Genomic DNA, 19,005 nt, shown 5'->3' with positions numbered 1-19,005 from the left:
AATAATCAGGCCCATAAAAAAAAGGAATTCTCTGTGCGTCCTCGCTGGCTGCGGTAGTCAGAAGAAAAAAAAGATCTGGCTGGAACCAGTATTGCTGCACAAGCACAAAGGTCCCAGGTCTAAGCGCACACGCCCATACGGGCCTTAGAGGGCTTCTTCGTAGGGCGGGGGGAAGAAAGAAGAAGGGGGGGAGGGGGGGGAAGTTCCATAGTACTACGGCTTACGTAACCGCGGCGCCACGCGGAGCCGCGCGGGGCAGCGCAGGACCTCGCTCGCGCCGGGCTAACGGCTCGGCGGAGAATTCGAGCTTTATTAAACACGCGGCTCTCTCCAGCGGCGCGCGGTGTAGGCCCGCAGCGCTTCGGCCGTCCCGTGAGTAATGCGAACGTGCGTCCTTACGTACGCTTTCGCAGCTCCGCTTTCTTACAGGCTCAGCTCACCCCTCCGAGAGGACGCGCGAACGCGAGGCCGCGCGCGCTCGAAGCGCTCTCAGGCCGTCCCGCCCCCTCTCAGGCCTGTCGGGCGGCGCTGTCGTCCTGGCGTTTCCTCAGAGTGCTCGCTGCAAATGGAGACTGTCAGGAGTCCACGGAACGCCAGGCAATACACTGCACAGTCACACATACACCTCCCCCTCTCTCTTACTCCCTTTCTGTCTCTCTCTCTCCCTCTCTCATTCCCTTTCTGTCTCTCTCTCTCTCTCTCACTCTCTCTCTCTCTCTCTCTCTCTCTCTCTCTCTCTCTCTGACATGACTTCCCCATGCAGTACGTGCTGAGAGTCTCTCACTGATTCTGACTCCCCAGGATGATGAAGTACCCTACTCTTGTAACAACGTAGCGCTTTCTGTCCACCGTTATCAATCAAGATAAGCAAGCGAGGGCCTCTAACTTCCGCTAACTCGGCTTTGAGCGCGCCTGAAAAAACTCACGTCTCCACGCGCGGGGCCCTTTCCGGAAGAGGCCGGAAAACGGGGAGCGCCCTGTGAGCGGCACGCAACGCCGCGAACGCGTGCTCCTCAGGTGTGCGTCAAATTCAGGGTGTTGCACCTTGAAAAACCCAGATAAACTTTGCTCAGTGTTCGAAACAAGCATGTGCCGTAACAACAGGTCAGCCGCCCTACTTGGTCTGCCTGACGAGAAGCTCGTATTCCAACAGGTTCAGGGGACATTCTTTTAAATACCATCAGTATTGTAAAATTATAACTCACCCCTCCTTTAATGCTTGGCCTGCTGCTAAAGAGACACAGCCTGTGCGTGTGCAGTTCAGCACAGACAGTATGGATGAAAACTGGGGCGGTGGGGGCTGTATGGATCGCCATGTTACACAATGCACATTGTATAAGAGCGGGGGCTGCACCCACCGCCTGCACAGTCCCGCCCGGCTGGGCCGTATACACTCGCTATCTGGACACAAATAGCCTGGATCTTTACATAGCTGCTTCCTGTGAACAGCACAAGGGATTGATTTACTATGGCTCCCCTTAACCTCGGTGCGTAAATCTATCTTCAGTGTGAGCGCTACATATACAGGTTGCTTCAAGAAATGCACTTATACCGTTATACATCTAGCCAATAGCATGTGGCTAAAGCTAGGTCTTTTTTGGCAGCATAAGGCTTGTAATTTACATTGTTTTGAACTGACCCATTACTAATGCTCTGCGTCAAAACAGTCAAGATGCGCACCGGGATTTTAGCACGCAGCCTCTGAGGCCTTGTGCCATTAAAAGCCTTTCCCTCACACTTCCCTTTGAGAATCATCTGTTTGGTGATGCTCCTAGCACATTTTAAAGGGTTTTCTCAAACACGATCACAGTGTTATTTATACTGTCTCAGCAGGAAGGACTAGACGACAGCGACGTTAGCGTGCTAGTGACTCAGGCGCACCTTCGCGGATTGATGTGCGGGATGAATAGGAGCAGGAGCGGCATCGCGGTTCAACCAGAACCGCTAACGCCCAAAAAAAGAGAAAAAGGACCACGCGCTTCAAAGGCGCCAGATACGGGAGTAAAGAACGCTCCGGAGAAAGAACGCGCGCCCACACACCCGCTCCGTCGCCCCCGCGGGGATCCAAACAAAGCCCTCGCGGCTGGAGCGCTTCTCCTGTTCGCGGCTTTATCAAAGAATCTCGGGAGCGTGTCGCGACAACGCGGGGAGACGCCCCGTTTCCCTCAAATGTATTCCAGAAGCCCGCCTGACGCTAGCGCCGATGAGCGACATCACGGGAGGCGGGGCAATGTGATGTCACAGCTGAACCCTCCCGCAGTAACCGAACCGGAAACCGGTTTTCTCTGGAATTCGGACAGGACCCTTTTTCGATCTCAGTCACCCTTGACCAAAGGTCTATGCCGTGACGCACGGGTTCGATATTTCCCTTTTCTTAATAGCAACCACATGGCCACCGCCAGGCCTGCAGGTTATGGGAACGAGCCTTTTGCCACAGATCTCGCAGAGATTACACGGTCTCTGCCCAGAGCGCTCCCTGTTCCACATAACTTCTTGCTGTGCACTCGAGTTGATTTAAGATATTCTTATCGAGTATTTATAGCGGGTTGTATTCGGCAACGTTACTGCAGGTCACTGCATTGCAGCTCTTATTACATTTATGCTCAGTGCAAGATTATCAGGGCGCGTTAATTTGACTAATTCCCATTTAGGACTTGCATTTAATTGTCACTTGCGTGGGCTTCCTTTAAAATATTCGGAATGCTTTTGCATTTTTTGAAAATGAAATCCTTGGTGAAACTGTTAGCTTGTGCATAGCACACAACAGGGCCATTTTGAGGTTGATTTATCAGCGTTTGACAAACACTTTCCCAGGGATACTTTTTCACCCGTGAGTTCTTTTGCAGACGGGGAATCAGAAACTTGCAGCAGACCTTTGCTGAGGCTCATTTTAGCTAAGAGAGAAAATCAGCCTCAGCAGCGACTGGCAAAGAAAACCGTCCGCGAGTCTAAGGTGGTCCGTCTGGAGAGGCTTGTTGATTGCGGCAAAAGTCTGGACTGCACTGATGAGGGGCGCGGCTCCATTTTCCCAATCACTTCAGCCCTGACAGGGCCCGGACAATTAGAATCTCCCCCACTCTCCCAGAATGCACCTTGAGCTGACGGTGAGAAAGGAGCAGAAGCCCATAAATAATGGCCAAATAACATCCCTCTGACAGGCAACATTAATAAGAGAGGCAAAGGCCGCCGAAGAGAGATTTAAAGGCTGGCGATCGCTGGCAGCATCGTCAAACACTCAGCGCCCGTGAAGAGAACCCCAGCTCGCCACGGCGGCTGGTCCGTTAGAGACGCGCTCGCTGGCGACACCCCTGACCGCAACCTCCCCGCTCTCGGAAACGTCACGCTCAGCTTAACCTAAAGAACCGTCAACAACAGCCAGACGAGATCGGCAAAGCCGCCACAGAGACGGGCAAGCAAGCTCAAGTACAACCTCTTTGTTTTTTTGCAGTTCTTGTCACTATCGAAGCCGTGTCACAAATGATATTTAAACAGTGGACTACATTACCCACGGTACATTACACGCCATGTTTCGATGCAGAAGGTTTCACCTGAATAAATATATGCGATTCCGCAAAACCGACGTCTCCTCGTCTGATGCCAGTACTGTGTGTCATTTTTGCTTCCTACAGGCTCACTCATTGCTTCGATGCTCTAAAGGCCACAGACAGGGTTTTTAAGCACAGCACTCTCAGAATCCCAGAGCAGTAACATTAGCATGCCAAAGATCAGATGTCAGCTTTGATGCTGCAGTCTGCCAGCATCGTCCCACTGCATAAACTGTTGTAATTCCAGGGTTGTGATCCGTCAAAGTCTATTACAGTCACAATAATGAAACAGCCTGATGCGCGAGCCAAGGGCACCATGCAGGCTGGGTGGGAGGGGGGTGGTGCGCATCCATGACAACGGCAACCCATCGCTCCAACACAACCTCCAATCCAATACAATGAAAAATTACACTTTACATTCTGAGGAACTGAAAAAAGCCTAAACTGATGCTCTCCCGGAAAAAGGTGGCTTGCTCCCTTCAGGAGAAGTGGGAGCGACTGCCCCAGGAAGAGGAGTTCAAGAATCCCGGCGGGTGGCAAACGAGGAGCTGAGCTGAAAGACAAAGTTCTCGATTTACCATCCCTACTCTCTCCTATGGTCACAAGCTATGGATAGTGACCAAAAGAGTGATTTCCCGAATAAAAACGACCAAAATGGGGTTTCTCCCCAGGGTGGCGGGGCTTACTCTCCTTGACAGATTGAGGAGCTCAGCCATCCAGGAGGACCTCACAGTAGAGCCACTGCTCCTTCACATTGAGAGGAATCAGTTGAAGTGGTTTGGGTATCTGATTAAGATGCCTCCTGGGTGCCTCCCTTTGGAGGTGTTCCAGGTATGTCCAGCTGGTAGGAGACCCAGGAGCTGACCTAGGACATACTGGAGATATTATATCTCCTGGCTGGCCAGGGATAACCTCGGGATCCCCCGGGACGAGGTGGGGAGAGGGACGTTTGGGCTGCTGTTTACCCTGTTGTCGCCTCGACCCTGACTAGGACTAAGCGGTTAGAAAATGGATGGATGGATGATAGCGCTTAGGAGATGGAGAGGAAGCTGGTTCAGCCTTTCGGATCAGCTAGCTTATCCGTGACACCCTCAGGGACAGTGCGGGTGCATCCGAGGTCACCCCAAAAAACACAGGCGTGAGAACCTGATGATGGCACTGTTCCCAGAGTTCACCCCGGATCAGTCCGACACCCAATCTGATCTGCGACCTGAGAGGCGCGCTCTGAGCAGCCGTGACAACACGCCAGTCCAGGCCAGGAGGGCGGAGTCTGGGAGCAGCAGATGTGTATTTGAGATTGGGGTGGAGCCATGTGCGCCACAGAGAAAGGGATCGGGCAGAGACTCGCCTCTCTCTCTCTCTCTCTCTCTCTCTCTCTCTCTCTCTGTCACTCAGTCCTGTCTGTCTCTATTGCTGTCTCTATGTCTGGTTCGTCTCTCTATCTCTGTCTCTCTTGTTCTTTCTATGTCTGTCTCTGTCTCTCATTGTTTCCGTGTCTCTCTCTCTCTGTCTCTCCCATTCTGTCTATCTCCGGCACGAGCTCATGGAGAGCAGGAGTGGCAGGCTGGGTCACAGGGCCCTAGTGATGGGAACTCTGTCGCCGCTCCCCAACGCCTGCCATTAACCCCCGGGAAGCTCACGCAGCCGGAGACCATCAGCCTAAATTCCCGCAGATGCAAAGCACCATGGGACACAGCTGTAAACTGAACGTGGAGCCAACGGGCGGTTCCTAACGCCTGACCCGGCAGCGAGCGCAACATCGGCCTGGCTCATCTCGACAGTACGCTCAGTCAGGGTGCCGACGTGACCCTGCTCTACAAATGAGGTTTTGGCGATGAAGGTCGCGTAGCATTTCTGTCAGCTATGAGTCTGGGCTCCCCACAGGAGTCAGCTCTGAGGGGGAGGGGGGGGGGGGAGCACAGTCTGCAAGCCACTGAGGCTTGCAGACTGTGGTCGTTCATTCCATTCTCTGACGAAGGCATCTTTTGGCAAAACGTCGGTTAAATAAACACAGCAAGCAGGACTTTCTGAGTTTTCAAACTTTTTAAAGTTTTCAGGACTTTCATTGTTGTTTTTAGGGCTTGTTATTGGTTGAATGAACTATATTCAGAAGTTTTATTTTGGTTATTGGCTAAGCATAGTTATAACTTTCAGTAGTGCTTTACTGATTTTAATATACATGCGCTGAGCTGGGAATTGGTCACCCAGGTCCACTATTGCTCATAAATCAAGTGAATTATGCTCTCTCATGCTGTCAGGTGCTCTGGTTAAGACTGTAATACCAAATGAATGCGATTTAATGTAATGCAATATAAGGTAATAACAAAAATACTCATAAAAACATATTTGCATAGCATCAGAATAGCATAATTGATCGCAGTAAGAATGATCATTAGCACCATTATCATCGTCATCTTCATATTCATGTTCAGTCACAAGAAATGGATTCCAGGGCTCTTCCCCTTTTTGACACCTTGTCAATCACACACAGCTCCACCCCATACCCTGTCAGTCAGACACCCCCTCTCCTCACTCACACCCTTTCATTCCCTTTCCTGTCAGTGAAGAGCGATTCTTCGCCTTTAATTCGTTGTTAACGGCAGCGTGTTTATACAGTTGCGACCTGGCACAAGCCAAACAGTTATCCGCTGTATTTTTCCACCACATGCTTCTTTTATATAACCATAGGGGCAGCGCACTGAGAGATCATTTTGTTACTGTGCCTAAAAAGGAATGTCCATTCAAGGCTCTTCAGGGAACACCTTTTCCAAAAAAAATTAAAAAATAAACACTCTTCTATTGGCATGACTAGGATAATTCAAGTGTAAAATACAACACCATCTGAGTCAGTCTGCACTGATGTCACACTACCTCATATCACTTTCTGTTTTTGTCTGTTGTACTCAAACAAACCCACAAGGTTCAACAGCCGACGCATTCTAAAAATACCTTACTCCCTCACTTCTGAGCATGTAAGGGACCGGGGATGAATCACGCGTAAGAAAATAACCACCATAGTACGCGTACCGTATGTAAGACATTCTTCCAGCTGAATAAATAAACAGCCTATTTGAGAGTGTTTGTGTGTGTATGCGTGGGGGCGAGAATGGTTGGATGTAGGTGTGTGGTTGTGTGCGTGTGTGTGCGTGCGTGCGTGCGTACGCGCGTGCGCCCCTCTGTGTGACTATGATAAAGCAGTGTGTGTCGACTGGGTGTGTATTTGCATAAAGCTCGAGTTGCCAGTTTCACCGTGGAGTCAGCGTTCAGGTCCTCTGCCTTAAGCTCAATAACATCAATGGCCCGCCTAGCCTCTGGATCACTGAGTTCATCCTCTGTGAGGAATTGGATTTAGGGAACTGGATTGGCTACCAAAGGGCTGTCAGTTTGAATCACAGGTGTTGCTGAAGCAACAGCCGGATCTGTTGCTAAGCGTTACACAAATATATTCTACAAATTTACTCAGTATTCACATACTGGAGTGGCTTTGCTTCTCCTAATCCCCCCATAAAATCTCCATTTTGAAGTAAAGTAAGCCTTAAATGGCCATAAGCACAGTACTCACCAAAATACACCAAAATGGCATTTTAGGATCCATGACAAACATTACTTGGTCAGTACCTAGAATATTATTGTCAGCTTCACAGAATTAGATGCTCTTTAGCGTCCTCAGTAAACAAGCCACATAAACTGAATTGTTCCAGTGAAAGTTTCCATCTGTTTAAATGGATAATGTGCAACAATGTGTGAAATGTAAACCGTTTAAGTCGTGCTGGAAAAGGGACATGTGCTAAGCAAATAAACAGAATAATCGACCGCTGTTGCGACATCACGTTCATGCAGAAATACTGACATCCGTCTGGACCAAAACCAGGCAGCCCATCTTTCAAACAATGGGGGACATGTCTAATCCTATACCCTATTCTCTTCCAGCTTAAAATTAAATGATGACTTGTTGGCCACCATTCCAGCTCCATTTAAAATCATCCTTAAAAAACATGCTCCTAACAATGAAGTTTGATGGGGGAAAGTGAGAGGGCAGCTTGCTGTTCTTCGAGTTACACGTTAGCCACACGGCATCTGAGAGCGCACACGCACGAGAGAGCGAAAACAGAGAAAAAGCACCGCCCTTTAAAACAGAACTCAAATGCAGGCTAAAGGCACAACGGGCGTACTCACAAAACCGCTAAACCCGACAGGAAACCAGCCAGCATCGTTTAGCGATGCACAAAAATGTATACTGGGAGGGTTGCTGGTCAATTTTGGCATTTTCAGACACAGAAGGCAACGCTGTTATAAATGTTCTTATTCGGCCTGCCCGAGTGTTAGCAAAGGAGCGTCGACTGGGCTCTTAAGCCACCAATGTAATTTAGGGATTATGCTCGCGCTGGGCTCCTCCTGGGAGGGGCAGGGTGGGTTTAGAAAGGCCAGGATTCGGGTCACTGCTGTAACGCCTTCTCCCACCAGCCGGCTGTCATTGTTGAAAGGCATGCCTCCATTTTGCCTGACGCTCACTCTCCAGTAGTACGACGTGATGAGGAAAATAATGGGAGCTATTGGTCAAAAAAAAAAAAACCTTTGCCTTAATCACCTGCTGCTAAAGCGATACTTGTTATCTCTGATAAACACGGGTCATTTTTGATCTTACCCAGGCTAAAGCGAGGAAAAATTCTGAAGGAAAAACCCACTGTAGATCTTCATGATAATTGGTCATATAAAGCACTGAGCAGTGTGCGCACCTGCACTCCTGTGGTTATATGGGCATTGTTAAACAGACAACCTCAGTTAGTAAGATGGAATCATTTTTTAAGAAATGCTCATTTTAAAAGAGATGAAAAATAATGACTATGAGAACCTATTACTGCTGAGTTCTATGCACACGCTCCCTAGTCCCCCTGTCAAAACTGCCATTCAAATGGACTGGGGACCCTGTGGTTTCAACCGTTGCTCCAGTACAATGAAATCAAGAGGGGTTCTTTGTTGGTTTCTACCCACCATAAACATACTGTATGTATGCTGACAATGAAAAATGGATGTGAACAACAACTCCCAGCATCACAAAAAATTGCCCCGCCCCCTGCAGAGTCCAGGCTGCTAAGCTTTTCCAGCAACATCATTTTTGACACAGACAAAAATTATTTTTTTAAGGAAAGTAGATATTCCACCCTCCTTATGCACTGTTTTCTCTTTTGGACAAGGGCGAAGCAGAGAGGGTTATGGACAAGGGAGAAGCAGAGAGGGTTATGGACAAGGGAGAAGCAGAGAGGGTTATGGACAAGGGAGAAGCAGAGAGGGTTATGGACAAGGGAGAAGCAGAGAGGGTTATGGACAAGGGAGAAGCAGAGAGGGTTATGGACAAGGGCGAAGCAGAGAGGGTTATGGACAAGGGCGAAGCAGAGAGGGTTACAGATAGAGATCACTGCACAAAGTGTGGGGAATCGAACCCCAGGCCACGCGGGGGTATTCGTACATGGATTGACAGTCGGTCGCTCCCCGGTCTCCTGCACGTTAATTTTTTACTTAACACCAGAGAGAATTGAAAAAGAATTGAAACTTTACAACATTTTCCACCACACGCCACTCTTTCTCTTTCAACACGAAGGGCAGTCCCAGAAGCAATAACTGGTGTGCAGTCCCCTGGATTCTGAACTTGCCTGTGCAAAGTGGTGACACATAGTGGAAGCTTTGGTAGCTTCTTCTTCATATTGCTATGGGACTCGAAGGCCTTTTTGGAGAACAGAGGTCGGCATTGTGGTTCTGTAGTCATTACTGAGCTTGTGGCCGATGCCTTTCTGTCAGGACTGGCATAGCAATGCAACGACATCAGCGCAATGCCCGCCAGGCATCAGTGGCCTTTCCAGAACTATCCTGAACTGCTCGACTCATTTCACTTCTTATCAACCACTCATTAGGCAGTATGTTAGAGAAAGCCTTACATTTTAACAAATGCCGTTCTTGTAGAGTTTGCGGAGTAATGAATCAAATCAAACAGCACCGTGAGAGGTTTGGTATTGCACTCACTGTAAGGAGGGAGGCGGTGCCCAAGCACACAGGGAAAAAAAGGCGGTCCGTGAAAATGTTAGCAAGGAGTGCTGACAGGGCCCTTAAGCCAACCGCGTCACTTAGCAACTATAACGGGAGTGCGCAGTGGTGGCTTACTCACGGTGTTGGCAGGATGGGTCTAAGTAGGCCAGGATTCCTCGAGTTACCGCTGTATTAGCCTACTTTCGCTTGTCCGTGGGGAACGCGCCTACAATCAGTTTGACGCTCGCTCTCCAGCAGGATTACGTGTACAGCGCTCAACCGTTAGCAATTCTGGGAAACGCTAACGATAAACGTGTTATTGCACATACGCCTGCACTGTCCCAATTGGGCACGTGCCGCAGACAGCATTCCGCCATCCACAAAACCCCCCAAGCTCTGCTCGCAAAGCACGCTCCAAAATGCGACAAGACGCGCGCGATGCTTCGTACTAAGCCGCCGATCTGCGCTGTCTCTGGAGTGAAAGTGCCTTTGCCACAGATTAAGCAAATTTGCCTGCCGGTACTGGCGCCGATGCGCACCCGTGAATCGCCTCGTCGTTTCGATTCGCCATCACAGGGGAAAAAGGCCAGCTGACAGAAGCGGACGTGCGACCTCTCGCAGCGTATAAACGCGGACCTGTCGCAGCCGTTGTCTTTTACAAATCAGCGTGGCGCTAACCTTTCGTCCCGGAATGCGAAATGCTAACTAAGGTGTGTGGCGTTGTTTTTTTTTCTTTTTCAACCCGAGAAATATAATTGCAAATGGAACAGCGGGGTGTTCCTGTTCCCACAGCGCCGCGTGAATTCATTTACACAGAGTCACCGAGCAGGTGCTCGTACACAGAATGTAAATGAACGCGAGTATGCAAAAAATTTGACACGATTGAAACCGTGTCATGAAACCGCGCTGTAAAAAAAAACAAAAAAAAAACATATTGTCAGGCAACGTGCCGCACAGAGAAGGGGCATTTAATTACTTATGATTAATCTGTGCTCTGAAGACCAGTTTGACAGAACCATCTCTCAGATCAAAGTGGATTGTAAACCGGCGGCCGCCACATACCGATGACGACGCTATGAGGTAATCTGATATTGAGAGAGCAAGCCGCTAATGCATTGTGGGTATCCAGCTCTGATTTGCGCTCTGCTCTCACGCTCACCACGGCATTGAGGGAGCAGCGTGTACAGTAGGGTCTGTAGCCTCATCGGCTGAACGGTTGGCCTTGTTATTCTGGTCGTGTTCAAACCTTGACTGACACGATAAGCAGCCCAATGCCATACATTTATGTTCAATTCCAAGTTTGATGTATGTCATGTGGATGTACAGGTAGCCCAGATAGCAGACAATTCCATGTCAAATGTGGTTGAGTTTAGACACTGAAGGGTCAGCTATGGCAACGGCAAGTGCACTGTGGGCCAAAAGTGGCACGACTGTAACCAGTTAGATTTAAGGTTTATCATTTGCCAAACATGGCCAAAATGCATATCACACCTGAGACACGGTCTCATCAAGGTTGAGTTTTGGCTGTTGAAGCATGGCCCAGCACTGAGCCATCACTCACTCGCTATCTGGGTAGTACACAAGCAGAAGTTACCATGCAACGGCGTGGCTCATCCATTAATTAAGCAACATCCCAGCATGCACAGGGCCGTGTACAAAAATGATAGCCAGTAATTATGGCTCGCAGGGCTGCAAGAGGAGACCAGCGACTTTGAAGTCTGGTTAACCTACCTGATGTTTCACAAGCAAGTGTCCACAGTGATGTTGGCATGGAATTCTTAAGGAAATATTTTGCCATTTGCCACACATTTATATGCCAATCTTTTTTATACAGTAAGACACCTGAAAATACATTCCATTTCTGCTTGTCATGTGATGAAAACGTATATGCCTGACCAGGGGCCAGGGGCTGCACAGCACACAAATCACAGCCAATAAAATCGATCTGAGGAAGAACACGCGGAACATTCCGGATGCAATAAAAATTCCAGGTGATAAAAACATCACTTTTGTCTGGCTGCCATTATTTCAGCTGAACCCAGGCTTGTCGCAAAGCCCCATATAAATATCCCACAATGTTTTTTTTTCATAAGCTTTGCATATTTTCAGAGCTAAAATATGACAAGCCTTTAAAGTAGGCTTTATTCCAAGCATAGTCAGTGCTATCAGCTGGTGTGACGATGACTCTGTGGGTCCATTAAAAGTATCCGCGCAATCGTTAAATGCCTTGGTAATTAAACAAACCCCACCTCTATTGTGGGGAAAAGAAAGACATTTGGCTTAATGCTACCATATTTAAAACATTAAAGGTAATTACTGGAGAAGTCGCATTAAAGCTCTGCATGCATACCGACAATTAAGCCCAGAGAGTGATCCCGATGTACTCGGGGCTGTACAGCTTCACTACAGAGACTTTAAAAGTGCTCCTGTAAGTCAGGACCACAACTATCATTACCCCTGTGTGCCTTTTCAATTAAAATCAGGGCACATTTGAATAAAGCCATCCTGCCTCCGCCAGGTAATTGAATAATCATTTGGTAATTACAGGCCTGGAGAGAAGGAGAGGATGGAGGGAGGGTAAAAGAGAGGGAGCATTTAGGGAAAGAGAAGAGTGAAAGTTTGTCAGGGGAAGGGGAAGGAAGGACTTCCCTGCAGGGTCACAGATAAAAATGTCTTTTTTCTGATCTTTTCTAGTCCATTGCATGGGAGCGTGCTCCAGGAGGTTGAGAGTGAGTCTGAGTTCTGTGGCAGTCTGGTGAGAGGCCAGTCTCCGGCTCCGCACAGCTGCACCGCCTGGCGGATCCAGGCATGTGCGTCCACGAGATCCGCCGCTCTCCAATCCCAGTTGTCACGGCGGCGCGGCCAGGGGGGGGCGGAGCAAATCACACACGTGGGGAGGTGAGGCCCGAGCGAGCGCTCAACGGGCCGACGCCCTGCTCGCCAGCGCGAACAAAGCCTCCCCCGCCGCGGCGTTAGCCCGCCTGACCTTCAAAGCCAGAGGCTGGCTATTCTGAGGCCGGCCCAAGCCTCAGCGCACAATCCGCACCCGTGGCGTCCCCGGCTGTTTCGCCTCACGAGACAAAGCAGCCATCTTGGAACGGCGCTAGAACACGAGACGTCTGTTCCCTCAAGTCTCTGAGATAATTCCAGAACAAACATGGGTTCCCGTCACCTTTTTTTTTTTTTTGTTTTGAAAGCGAAGAAAAGCGAAAGATAAGGAAGAAAAACAGGAAGGGGACACACGAAGAAGAATAAAGAACACACCCGACAATCCAGAGATTGAGGCTTGGCTGCAGGCCTTCAGAGTACCGCTATCCCATAATGCTTCTGAGAGCATAAGACTTTTTTGCCATCTCCCAGATGAGCCTGCAGGCTTAACAGCCTGCGTATCTCCCCGACCTTCACCTTGTTCCATCAGGCTCGTGGTCACTTATTTTCCTCAGTGAAGAGGTTTTCCATTTTCAAAACAACACTGAGCTGAGATTTCAGTATGAGTATGACTGGCTATTCTCTCCTACCATGGATAGATTTTTTTGGTTACATAAAACAACGTAATTGCGCATAATTTTTTCCCTTTTTCCTCCCCTCCCGTCAGAATTAAGAGTCATCTGTACACCCTAACCACAATGTAATTTGTTGCTCGTAATTCAGAATGCAATATTATGGCATGCTCACTTATTCACAGAGAGCATGACAGGATAGAAAGAGAGACAGAAAGAGAGAGACAGAGACAGGAAGGGGCAAGGCAGGAGAGCAGGAGTGCGCGTAGGGCAGTGTACTTCAGACTACGTTGAGTAAGCAGCTGAAACAAAACTCTAAACTCAGAATGAAACTTTACAGTATGAGATCTTCATTTGCTAAACTGAAGTTCATCATCAGCATTTTTTTTCATCATCACTACTGTCATGGTGTTCATATTTTGCCAAAGCACGGTAGGTTTTGGTACTTTTCCACCGCGCCGCCAGCATCACCGGAATCCACCGAATGGTTTGCACAGCGCGTTACTAATGATGACATCACCTCATACTTGTCCTTTGTGCATGCCTTCCCCATTTCGCTTTTCCGAAATTAGAGATGACTGGAATTAGAGATGCCTTTCTCACCAGCTGCAAAGCAGACACCAGTTCATTTGCAACTGACCTGACACAACCTTGAGCAAGCAAACTCAAGCGCAGGTTTTCGATGCGGACTCACATTTGGGAAAAGCTTTCGCAATCAAATGAACCAAATTTAGAGGACAAACAAACTCAGGTTCGGATTTCCAAAGTAACCACGCGTGAAAGCCACCTTGGTCCTGTCGGTTCATTGAGAACTGCTCCATGTCCACTGTAAGGCAGATCCTTATCCTAGATTGAACCAGTCGCGACTTCACCACCTGAACAAGGTTGAACTCCTTCAATTCACAAACCTTGCGAAAAAAAAAAAATTCTCTTTGAGACTTTTCTAACACATAAAAACTGAACGCTGCCACACTGCATTGAATTTGTTGTCACCCTGCTTTTCAGTGTGACACCAAAGCGCTCTTAGCTGTCTCACAACTCCTGCAAGGAAGGAGAGGATTACAGATGGGCCTCCAGAATTTCTGTACTCAAAGGAACAGGGCCCATTCTTGCGTGCGTTGTGTGTCTCCGGATTTAAGAGTCTTTCCAGTTTCCTGTGCCAAATAACGACATCCTCTGTCATGGTGGGCCAATGGCTATTAGCGGAGAGCGCCTGTGTGCCAAACGGTTATTAAGGTTGTGCGTTTGTGCCCCACACCGGCAATGCCACAGCAGCCGGAGTGAAGTGAGGACAGATGCCCAGCCTTACCTGAGACTCGGGAGCAGGCAGGCCTCGGATGCTTGTGGGACTCCGGTTCAGCCGAGGACAAGGTTCCGGTCTGTGTCACAGCCGCCGGCCCGTTCCAGATCCTTCCGCCAGCAGTCTGAGAGGCCCGTATGAGATTTCCGCACTGTCTGTCCACGCCTGTCTGTCTCCGGGCGCTGTCACCATTCCCTGAGGGAGACATACGTACAACTTAAGGGAAAAGGCAGCGCGTCAGGACTACAAAGCAAAGACCGTTCACAAACCATTCCAGCCCACCTGTCACAGCAGTTAACCACAGTCAGATAATTTTATGATCAGCCCAATTCATAGTATATTCTGTAGAATTATATGCAGTGTAGTGGAAATAACATAGAGATTCATTACTGATGAAAAGACAGCCATTTTAATTCACCTCACCCAAGGGCCACTGGTTAACAAAAAATTACATGCATGTGAATGTGTGTGTGTGCGTGTGTGTGTGAGTTTTGTACAGCTGATAAGCCTATGAAATGTATAGACTTCAAACAACAAGCTCTCTCACAAAATGCCAACTGCACTCTGAAGAAACTGAGTTGTTTCTTTTTCCCATGAACTTGGGAGTCTTTGGTTGCTCTCTGTGGTCTCCATGAAACATTAAGCTATCAGGGTTAGTGATCGATCCGCAGTCCAGCACTACACCACAGGTCCTTAAGGCACAGGGGATCTCTCTCCCGTTTATGTACAGCCTGCATTCCGGCATGGTAAACGGAGAAGAATGCATCATTAGTCAACACCGCACACAAGAACTGCTCGCCCTACACTTTCTCAGGGGAGAGTACATTCAAAAAACAAACACTGGCCACTATTTATAGATACCCGTTGGCATGGCAACCTCTCTGTTTGAGTCTGAACGTATTTCTGGTTTGGCAAAATGAAAAGGGCTGCATTTCCTTGAGGAAGACGTAGCGATTTGTGAGCACAGTAGCCTACGGTTTTTTGGACTTTCTTTCCCCCATTTTCGATAAACACTAGAAGAGTGTTCACTAATGTCTGACACTTTACTTTCTCAGAAAGATTTCTGTCTGATTTTTTTCTCCTTATTAGTTGTTTACATGCATGTATGTTTGTTGTACTAATGGTTTTAATTGAATGAAGTGAGCATGTGACTACCAAACTGAAAGGCACTGAGTAAATGCTATCCATGTTGGCTTTCCCTGCGTAACTCTCCGAGCAATGGAAGTGTGGGTAAGGGGGCGGAGCAATGTGACAGACAGTTCTGGGCTCCATTCTCTGATGTTCAGGAATGCATTCTGTGACACGGGAGGACCCCAAACACCACTGGCCACAGCAGTCTATCCTGGACATATTTGGACATATTCCTTGTTAATTTTTATCCAGTTCTTTTGTGAAATTCTGAAAAGCCAAGCAAGTAGCATGACTATTATACAAACAGTTTCCAAGAGAAGCCACTGTTCATTTCTTAAAGCTTTTAAAAATTAGCCCTATGTTTATAGAACCAATAATACTATATCTGTTTTTTTATTTATTTGTACATAAATGTAACACTGCTATTTGTAACTTAAAACTTATGGCTGAGGAACATAACAAGTATTTAAATATAAGCACAGGCAGAAAAAAAAAGTTCAGTACAACTGTGGTAGATTTTCAAAGTGGTTCTCCCTTTGAGTAACCAAACACACACACGCACTCACGCACACTCATTTACGCTGACTCAGCAATAGAGCATGCAAGTTTCAGTTCCGCACCACTGGTGAACAGGAAACAGGGCATTGCTGTTAACCCTTCGCCTCCTCTACACTTACCAGTAAAAGCTGCCCGTTCCCTTACAAAAAAAATCTTTAATTTCCAACCAGATCATTTACACTGTGAAGATGTCTTCTATATCAAGGAAGGTCCAAGTATCAAGGCTTGTTTTGCAGTAAAACTGTACTTTGTCATTGCAAAACGTAGCTAGGGCTAATGCTTAAACTAAATAAACAAGAAACCTATTGCATATATATTTAGCTTGTAATAAATTTGGTGCATGCTAGAATGAGAGTAATGGGTGGCCAGGGCTTGATTCAAGATTGGAGAAATGACAGTTTGGTGAGGATTGCTAGTACACACCACTGCAATCATTCCACAAGGCTCTACTCTGCAATGCCAATCAAGCTGGCAGAATGTGATCGTTTCCAGGAAAAGCAACATCAAAGTTTGCCAATCACAGTTTAATTAGAGTTGCAAGATGGCTGACAGACTCTATGAGAACTGAGGTTCAAGGGCAAGAGCGATGTCAACCGCACCGGCCTACAAAATAGTGACACTGTGGCCAAACCCATGCTTGACGTGCTACAAAATGCCCACAATTGGCAGTCCAATCTGTCAGTACTTTTGTTTCTGAACATAATGGCTAAACTAACTTCTGGAATCTAGTTATTCTGGGAACCCATCCGGTTGTAAATAGTTACACGGGCCCTTAGAGAAGGGGATTTTTCTTTGAATGAGGCAATCTCCTGAGGCTCAGCAGCAACAGAGGAACACAGGGTTGTTCCCTTTTTCCTTCCTTATTAAGAAGAAGGGATATGGTTGGCTGGGCGGGGCTACGAGTCTGACCCATGGCCTCCTGGATGCCCTGCCAGGCTTCCTCTCACAGCCTCCCCATTTCAAAGAGCTTTATCTCACCGTGGACCAGGTCCAACCCAAACAGCACCACAACCCCGAGGAAGGCTCTGCTTCAGATCTGCTCTGGTTTTCGGTGCCTTTTGTTTTACCCAGAGCTTTCCCCAGTCTTATTCTCACATAGCTAGGCCAAATGGAAGTGCCTCCTTTGGCTTTACATGTTCTCCTGCTCATACTTGGTTCGGAGACCTCCGGGGAAAACTAAGCTGCTGCAGGAAGTGATGTTGGTGGGCCAGTAAGGGGCTATCTTCCCTATGGTCAAAGAAAACCCCAGTGTCCCAGTGCCGCGATGGGGACACTGTGCTGTTGGAGACACTGTCTTTCAGATGAGATGATAAACTGATAAACTGGTCTTTAAAGATCCCATGGCACTCATCGTGAAGAGTAGGGCAGTTGCCTGGTGTCCTGGCCATATTCCCAACCTGGTTTTCACAACCTGCCACATATTTATCCCACAGTTTAACTAGCAAAAAATCATTCTCTCCCTCTCCACCTCAGCATATGTGTGGCGAGAGTACTGGCCCAAAATGGCTGCCATGTATCACCCAGATGGGCCCGCATCAGCAGCGCCGACCCGCCGGGCCTGCGTAGGAGGTGTTTCACACATTGGTGGTGGCTGGAGTTTCCACCTCATCACTGTAAAAAGTGCTTGAAGATTGCAGAAAAGTGCTATATAAATGCAAGGAATTGTTATTTTTATTATTAAGGTTTTCATCCTGACCTTCATAATAATATACAGCTATATCCCAGCAAGCAATAAGCCTATATTGCTAAAATGGAGGGGTGCTTTCAATTAATGCAACAAGTGATTTTGTGTAAAGAATAGGTATTAATACACTGTAAGCATGTTTTGTTAACATAACAGAAAAAGAACTCCTCTGCTCATAAACATAATACCAGTGAACAAAGCCAAGCTTGTTTTTAATACACCTTTTTAACCAAATAGAGTGAAACAATAGCCGCATTAAATTTTTATGAAAGAAAATTTCTCGCACAAAAAGCACAATGCCATGCTGCATATGAACATGGGCCAAATGTATCACCCACATGAAGGCACAGTTGACTCAACAGAAAAATAATATGAACTAATCCTACGTAGATTTTTTTATGTTGACCTCTGATTTAAAATTAAAATATGTTACATTACTACAAATAGACAAATAATTATGTTGCTATAAGAATAAGAAATGTATAAGAAATCATGATTGTAATAATACTTTGGATTTCACGTTACCCAAACTGTAGATGCTAATCAGATGAATAACAGAAACATTTCACTTTTCTCTCACTTTTTACTGTTCTCAAGCATGCTAATTTTTCCGGCATATTCCGGCGTCCCAGCCAAAACCACACACTGTCCATGCAGTACCGTACATTCATATCAGGAGAACGGTAACAAAGTGTGCTCTAATTGCTCATGCATCGCAGAGGTGTGTGGGAGCGGCCCTAAGAGACGGAGGTTTCCGGAGGGCTCCTGTCTGCGAGCCGGCAGCCGGAGCCCCGGTCCTGTGCCGCCGCAGACAGCTGTGTTTACGCTACTGTGGGAAAGCGGAGCTTTTTCGCCGCTCGCTCTGTCCCTGAAACTCCGCTTCGTGGAATCCGCGGAGCAAAGTCTGCGCTTTCCGAGGGCCCAGGCAGACGGGTGTCTGGCCTCCACGCCGGGGACGATCGCGCTTACGCAACGCCGAACGCCAGCTCCTGTCCAACAGTCTCAAAGGTCGCCTCTCCACTTACCAATGATGCCTCGTTACCAAGTTACCTTTATCTTAGCCAGACCGAGGAAGGCCAGAGGATGAAGGCTGTTCACTTCCCAGCTTTGTAAAATGCAGCACATATACGATGTAGTAAAATGCAGCACATATATGATGTAGTAAAATGCAGCACATATATGATGTAATAAAATGTAGCACATATATGATGTAGTAAAATGTAGCACATATACGATGTATTAAAATGCAGCACATATATGATGTAG

At 47.6% G+C, this 19,005-nt stretch overlaps 1 protein-coding gene across 3 annotated transcripts in view; it reads right to left on the bottom strand.

Annotated features, from left to right (window-relative positions):
• Nucleotides 1-19,005, bottom strand: part of atxn1a (ataxin 1a) — a 90,055-nt gene that overhangs the window by 54,346 nt on the left and 16,704 nt on the right. For all 3 annotated transcript variants that reach the window (XM_035427904.1, XM_035427902.1, XM_035427901.1), the window contains one exon: nt 14,376-14,561. The gene's annotated coding sequence lies outside the window, so the exon portion shown is untranslated. The remainder of the gene's footprint in view (nt 1-14,375; nt 14,562-19,005) is intronic.

This window comes from Anguilla anguilla, chromosome 8, assembly GCF_013347855.1.
Source record: "Anguilla anguilla isolate fAngAng1 chromosome 8, fAngAng1.pri, whole genome shotgun sequence".
NCBI lineage: Eukaryota > Metazoa > Chordata > Actinopteri > Anguilliformes > Anguillidae > Anguilla > Anguilla anguilla.
The sequence above is the reverse complement of the archived record's forward strand: the minus strand, read 5'-3'. Positions and strand labels throughout refer to the sequence as shown.